Below are 8,577 nucleotides of genomic sequence, written 5' to 3'. Positions count from 1 at the left end.
GAGTATTTTAATATCTCTGGACGTCGATATTTTTTAAGTAAGCCTTGGCAATGCACTGAGCTTAACGTGGATTCTTTTTAAATTGAGGTACAGTGACAGTCCGCGTTCACGTATAACTTAACTAGAAATTTAGAATTCTGTCCAGATCCCGATCCAGCGCTCACACAAATGGCGAACCCGGACCAAATCCTGTTTCAGAAAAACCTACCGGATTCCTGTCCGGTTGGATTCCAAAACCAGCTAGCGCACATCTCTAACGAAAATACAATCTATACTCATGAGTATAGGTTAGGTAACATAATGGGTTGCGCTCGTGAGTAGCCTTCTGTCACCGATAGGCATTAGAGTCAAATGCGACTTCTTACTGTTGATCCTCTTTTTACGGTACTCTAGATTAATGAAATATAGCCGCACCAATGTCAGCCCAAGTCGGCGTTCATACCACACCATAATCGGCACCGCCACATCGAATTTAGCATTTTTCAAAAGTTCTCTTTCTAAGATTAGCACTTGGTCTTAAGGCCTAAATCGAGAACGCTAACAATTAGATCCGGGCTGTTCAACCGGATGTATCGTATAACCTACGGCAGCGGTTCGCAAAATTTTTGTCTTCGCGGACCCCCTTTGGGCGGTCACAGACCCCCGCGGACCCCACCCGTTTCAGTTAAAATTTAGTTATATTATCGTGCCAATATTAAGTGTAGGCTAGTGACGAACAGAAACAAAATGACCTTTGTTGAAAAGTAACATCATACTATACATGTAAAAATTGGGAAGACTTTGACTATATTTCATAGCGAACTCTGTAATTGCAGTTCTGGAAATACGCGCTGTCGATCTGATATGAACGAGAGCCGAAAGTCTATTTCCACAAAGATAGGTAACGATAACGCGTAACGCTTCCGACGACATCTTTGAGTATGATCACTAGGGATGGTGTGAGCGTGAGGTTCACGTTCGCGTTCTGTGTGTGAACCTCGGAAATCTTAAGGTTCACGTTCACAAACGAATTTTGGTAGGTAATGCACTGTGAACCTTTTTCAAATATTACAATTTTCACGTCATTATAACATCTTTTGTTGACATTTATTGCATTTCAACTGCGGGTCACTCTATGCATGGCGCTGGCAGCAAAAAAAATCAACATTTAACGAGCATGCACCTTGACAACCTCAAAAATTCTACATGCTTTGTTACAAATGCCTGCTGGAAAGATCCAGCTTTCTGTTTTTGAATATTTAGTGACTCTCAGCCGTGAGCTTGACCCGCAATCACACAACATCAAGAGCGAATTACGAATGATGCGAATTCAACCAATCAATAAAATTGATATCGTTGTCTGATGTGAAAAATCTAGCAAGCGTACGGAGTCCATCTCAATTGTATGTGTTTATTGTATCACAAAAACCAAATCCGTGCGATTGGGTTGTTGGCTACTGCTCTATACCTGACGCCGAATACATTGTTCGGTGTGGCGAGATAGCGCAGTGGTATGATCCGCGGCTGCAACACCAATGGGTTGCTGGTTCGTGTCCGACCGAGGTCGACTTCAGAATTCCTAAACCCAAGTGTTGGAGGTTTATCTAGGCTCCTCCACGCCACCTCTTCCGCGACGGCGGGGTCTTACAAAAAGACTAGAAGTGAAGTGAAGAATATCGGCTTGGTGTAAATGACCACAGCAGTCGACAAACTCCATAATATATCAAACAAAAACATTATTCGGTCTCACCTGGACCGTCGAAGCTTATGTTACCTGACAAGTTGTCGTCGAAATTGTTGCCAAAGCGACGGCTAATAATAATTTTAGTGATGATTACATCATTTGATTTCCCCAGCTGATACATTTGGCGACGTTTAAAGAGTCAGTATGTACTTCAGCGTTGTGGCATTATGTGGCTCGAGTAGGTATCGTGACTTCATGAATATGAACTTGGTATTGGAATTACCAATATGATATCACGTGATGTCATGAGGTTCACGTTCGCGTTCACACAGAACCTTTCAGAAAGGTTCGCGGTCACACGAACCTGAACCTTTCAGGGGTTCACACCATCCCTAGTATGTACTTCAGCGTTGTGGCATTATGTGGCTCGAGTAGGTATCGCGACTTCATGAATATGAACTTGGTATTGGAATTACCAATATGATATCACGTGACGTCATGAGGTTCACGTTCGCGTTCACACAGAACCTTTCAGAAAGGTTCGCGTTCACACGAACCTGAACCTTTCAGGGGTTCACACCATCCCTAAATTGATTACATCATATATGGCAGCAATATAACGTCCAGCCTAGTCATTTTGGTCCTGCAGCTCATTTTGAAGTTATTCTGGAATGGCGGCTATAACTAGGCTTACCATACGTCCTCTTTTAAGAGGATTTGTCCTCTTTTTTGACTTTTTTGAAAGTGTCCTCGGAGGACGCCCTTTTGTCCTCTTTTTTGAGATTTTGTCCTCTTTTTTGAAAATTTAGGTCAGATTTAGAGGAAATTGCGAGTGATATGCCGCAAATTAGCGCAGAAGTGAAGGTCCGGCGGGTATTTCGGAGGGAAAAGTGGTGATTTCAGCTCTGAGCGAAAAGAAGACCTTTGAAATTTACCTGTTTTCGAGAATTCTTCTCCAGTTATGCTTGAATGACATTTCTGAAAAAGTGTCCTCTTTTTTCATTTCCGAAATATGGTAAGCCTACTATAACAGTATATATCTTGGTAATTAACTTGGTAATAATACATAACACAAAGTCAGTAGAAAATCTTGAAACACGACATGACATATATTGGTAACGTCATGTTATGATTATCACACATAGTGCGGTATCTGGAAACGCTGTACAGGAAATGATCAACCCAGCAGAACATGTTATGTGATATAATATATGTATGGTGAAATACGTATATATCCAGCACCGTAACTGCCGCACCCCAAACCCCCCAATTGGGGGGGGGGCCCGAGCTCGAAAGGGGCCCAAAATTATTTCGTGAATTAGCATAAATCATAGAGTATTTTGTGAAAATTTATGCAATTTAGGCGAATTCAAGTAGCCTTTTAACTTTATTATTGGGTATTGGGCCCTTACCGCGCCACGACCCAACAAGACATAGAATCAAGTTTTAGGCCATATAACATGCGACTCCAAGAAGTGCGCTAGAACGATCGGCAGCGAGAAAAGCTTGGCCGAAAAGGTCTATGCCGTATGCAGACAGAAAACTTCGATATATAGGCTATATAAAATACATATAGGTTTAATTGTACATAGGCGCCTGAATGACTGGCGCCGAATGTTCCTGTCTTTGCAATCTGAACCTCATAAGACAAATACTATCCCGCTGGGAAACATTTTATGCCAGTGAAGAAATACCAATTTGAAATCGTGTGCGTCTCTTATAGTTTAGAAGCCTACGTTTGGGCGATTCTATATTTTTTGATATAGTAGACTGGAAGTCACGAAATAACATCATGTAACGAAGTCATATCAACGGGTCCGCCCGCCCGAAGATGTTTAATCAATATTTACGGGCCCTCCCGTTTTCAAGACACTTCACTCAGCTCTACCGGTAAATCTAATTACGTGAGTAGAGAGGACAATAAATTGATAGCATAATATATAGCCTATGCAATCGCCGATCTGATTGACCGACTTTATCATAAATTATCGAAAATTTTCGCGCCTCGCGCTGGCTCGGCTCACATTACAGTACAGATAATTTCGTGACAAACGCGAACAACGTGATGGGGGCCTGACGAGGTGCTGTTTCGTTCCTGCGAACGGGTATACGCCCGAGGATGTTTAATTATTATTGAGTGGTCCTACCTTTTCAAACACACCTCAGTCAGCTCTACCGACAAATGTGATTACGTCAGCAGAGAGAAGATAAAAATTTATAACAAATACGCAATTCCCGATCATACTGACCGATGAAATAATGAATTGTAGAAATTTTCCGCGCTTCGCGCGCTTAGGCGACAAAAGCTGATTCACTAAACAAACTCCCAATGATCATGATGAATAGTGGTAAACAGTGTATCGCCGGAGGGGGGGTCTGAGGGGCGAAGCCCCCCAGAAGTTCGGTCTATAACCATATGGGGGGCCCAAGACCAGAGTTTTTTGGGGGGCCTGACGAAGTGCTGTTACGGCCCTGTATATATCCTATATATATACATATATTTGTGCGATACAACGTACCATATACGCTCCATATACAACCGCATGTATAAATTAATGACTAACTTTCATAACTACCTTTCTATAAGTTCTGGTTTTCTGCCACATGTCCGAGCATTCCTACTGCCCAGCTCTTTTTTGAGGTCGTGCACCGTCCAGAAAAAATATACCGTCGACATTTTCTATTGCAATAGCCACAAGCTAAGCTGGGATATCAAAAGACAACAAATGTAGACGACGTTTATTTTTGGTATCCACTGTAAACAATGGATCATTCGAACGAGCTTCTGGCGCCGTCAAGTGTAAGAATGTCTCCCGTTCAATGGTTCTGGTGGGGAATAGACGCATTTACATATTTACATACATATTTACGGAGACACATGGGCGATTACCGTTATCAGTTAACTTCTATAGAATGTATGTATCGAAAACTATATTGCGTGTTGTTCGCAAAAAGTCATTTTTAACTCTGGATAACCAATCATGACGTCACAAGAGCATCCAGCACGACCAGTATGACGTGATATGACGTTTTCGCTCAATATTGCGGATTACTGGTATCGGTCCACAATACGTTTTATGCTTCATAGTCCTGTCGAATTTTTGGTCAACCAAGAAAAAATTCTTATAAAGACGTATTACACTGGTCAACACTATTTTTGTTGACTTTGATCAGACAATTGATTTCGACTAACTTTTGGGCGCTGAATTCAAAAATGATATCCGTTTTTCTCTATCACGTCAATTTTTTGTGTTTAGCACCCAACACATTGTCTCATAACCCACATAATAGCACTATTTTTATTATTTTGTGTTTATTGTATAAAAAGTTTCAAAAACCACAAGCAGTCGAAAGTAAATCAATAAACTTCAAATAAACATTTACACTGCTTTATATGGTTGATTTAAACTGATATTCCTTCTACAGGACATATGAATTGCGAGTTTCAGGGTCCAAATTGACGCTAATAACCCATAATTCTATCGGTTGTATAGTTTGGTACTCGAGCAATAGTCAGCCAACATGTGAAAGCTCCAATCTACTCTGGTATCTTACCCCCATCATCTTCAATGTTGAGGACATTTTCTCCTTGCCCTTCTATGACTATGTCATGGTTTTCGGGTAAATTATTTGGATATTTATTCTTTTTGGTATGTCTGCTGTCCGACTTGAACATTTGGCAGTGACACATGTTTATCAGGGTTACATGTGCATCCTTGTTGTCTGACCACTAAGAAGACACAATATTTCGAAGCTGACACATATGAATGATCCAATCGTGCTCGTGATATTGCAATAATTAAATGTTTCTGTATTATTTTAAATGTTTCTGTATTATTCACGAAGACTACCAGAGTTTGCAATTGTGAATTTACCTTAAGACGTTGCTATTTTGGACAATGCCACACTTTAGGTTCCTTTTTGAGCTACCTATAGGCTTTTGCCATTCACTTGTGATGTAAATCGGGATTCCTAACTCCTCCAGTAATCCATGGCAGCAGTATCATGCTAATGCCAGTATCACGGCAATACACAGAGCTACCGAGAGTAGGCCTACGAAGAAAAGACTATTTCTCCTGATCGAAAGTGAGATACCTTCCCTACCTCGCCAAGTAATCCTGTCTCGCTTATGGTATGGATGTTGAAAGTTCCGAAGATGTCTATTCCAAGTCCCAAAGTGCCAAAGCCTATATCAGATCAATAACTCGTTTTGATGGACTACTTTACGTTCTGAATCATCTTCGATTTCAAACTCTTCATCATTAGGCCTGCTATCCCTAAGATCTTCATCTTGATACGAATAATCGAGCGTAGAGGAATTTCAAGTTACACTGGATAAGCTGAAGGGGGTAGTGGACCTATAGCTGATAGTACATGTAATGTTTCTTCTTGCCATATCTTGCAGGTTTGCATCAAATATGTGTCTGAAATATCCTCGGATGATTGCATCCTGTAACCGGAAATGGGTGAAAGCATCAGCCTAGATCGATACCAGTACCTTTTTTCTCAATAATTCAATCGGACCTTTGGCTATATAACTTATTATATGGTAAAAGTGTGGATTTTTATGCGGTTACAAGGAAAAATAATATGGTGAAATTTGTGAAAATCTGCATATCTTCGGCATATGTCGTAGAGCAAAAACTTGACGTGCTGGAAGAAAACCAGCGGCATTTTTTGAATCAGCATTTCAATCTATGGTATGGAACGACATTTCCATACTTCCATACTTTGGTGTTTTATACATTTCATCGTGATCTGAGCAAGCTTCATGAAGCGTACCGTACGTTGTTCGCTGTTCACGGAATACGATCGCTTTTATTATGTGTGAACGTGAACTATTGAACGCTGTGTAAGGTCAAATACACTCCTGTGCAACGGTTTTAGGAGCACTTTGAATGGCATGATTTTGTGATGTAATAATGACAACAGTAATGTTGATCTTCTATTGCAGTGGTTCCCAACCTTTTTCCACCCACGTACCATTTTGAGGTTTTGTGCAGTGCTCGCGTACCACCTATATAAGTTACGCGTGTTTCCACCATTTATGACGTCATACTCACGTATTTGGCCTATGCGAGGTGTGTTAACAAATTATATTAAACTAGGCCAGGGATGTCAAACATACGGTCCGCCAGACGATTTTATCCGGCCCGCATAGCAATTCTGAGTACATTGAAAAAAGATTATATAATCCATCACATCCACACTAATAAACCAAATTACAACGTCCACGTTGACAGTTGAATATCTTGTATTCATCACAATGCATACGCAGGGCTAACGCCAGATTATGACTAACGCGGGGGTGGCCAACCTTTTTGCCATTGACGGCCACATTTCGACCACTCGTGTAGCCTACTGCCGCATTCCAGGGCATAGTCGTAATGAACGAGCTGGACGCCAAATACCCAGGTTAAAGTGTATATGTCCATTTCTGGTGAACTCCGGACTAATCTATTTAATGATAGGCTTACTATGCGCAACAAAATCGCGAGTGGTCACTGGTAATGTTAAGGAAGGAAGTGCTCATAGTAGCGCGAGGCGCGAAAAAAAATCAGATTCACCGATGAATTTCGTCATTGATATTAGTAGTTTTACATATTACCATCAACCATTTATCCTTTTTCATCACGTGTGATCAGATTCACTGGTATAGAGTTGATGTAGGGGTGTTTTCGAAAATTTAAAGCAAGTTATAAATTATGATGCATCTTCGGGTGGGCCAATTGATATTAGTCACTTTGTAGCATGCTGTTATTTCTTGACCTCCCATCAGGATTGTTAGTATAGTGAGGAACACACGACTCCGAGCTGATATTTCCATGTGAGGCGCATCATTTGGACTGATGTTCGCATCTGTATTGTGGGGCTCTGATTGCAAAGGGTGCTACTATATTAAAATCGAAAAATGTAGTTGTATTGAATGGCGCGCAGCACGAAGAAAATTTGAAGATTAATTAAAATCTTTCAAGAAATCGGGAGGCAATTCGTAAATTGGAATTGCATGTCGACGGCCGCCAACACATACCAATTGAATTGCGTGTCTACGGCGGCACAATTAAATTTCCTCTTACGGCCGCAGGTTGGCCACCCCCGGACTAAACCAAATGGAACACTGAAATATTTCTACTTGTATCGCTGGCAAGGGCATTGTTTTAGCGGTTCCTAACTGTATTCAACCGGACAAACATAGTATTTTCGCAAATTTCATTGCTCGCAAATAATGGTGTTGCGACTCGCTTGAATGAAACCCCTACGGTCCGTGTATTATCTATATATGCTTGGTAATAAAGTATTCCAGCGATAAGCAATGGCACGAGGCAAAATTTGGATTCCGTTGACTGGTCCGGCCCGCAAGCGATTTCGTGACTTAGATCCGGCCCGCGATGCAATTTGAGTTTGGCACCCCTGAACTAGGCATTATCAGCCAGGGTTGATGGGATGTATGGAATTGTTTTTTTTTTTCACCACCAGTCTCAAGCAGAACAACATATTGAAATAAAAACACACAACAAAAGTCAATTTATTTAATGCGATGGCTGCATTTGTTTATTTTTCACTAACTTGTAGATGCGTGGCATACGTTTGCTTACAGCGCATCGAAAGTCATGTATTGGCGCAACCAGTCGGTTTCGTTTCTTCGACTTGATAGTCATGAGGGATGAAAACCCTTGCTCGCATTCCCACGTACAATAAAAAATTAGCAGCTGGGCAATAGCGTGAGACGACGGCTTCAAAAACTCAAAGTCAACCTCACCTGAACTAATTACTCCCTTCGGTCGAAAAAAACACATAATCTACTCGCGTACCACCTGGAAGACCTTCGCGTACCACTAGTGGTACGCGTACCACAGGTTGGGAACCACTGTTCTATTGAGTCTAGACACGACGTCTCCGAGCATAGTCTGTCA

This window comes from Botryllus schlosseri, chromosome 4 (assembly GCF_051294905.1).
Source record: "Botryllus schlosseri isolate E-star chromosome 4, Bs_hap1, whole genome shotgun sequence".
Classification (NCBI taxonomy): domain Eukaryota; kingdom Metazoa; phylum Chordata; class Ascidiacea; order Stolidobranchia; family Styelidae; genus Botryllus; species Botryllus schlosseri.
This window is presented reverse-complemented; position numbering follows the sequence as displayed.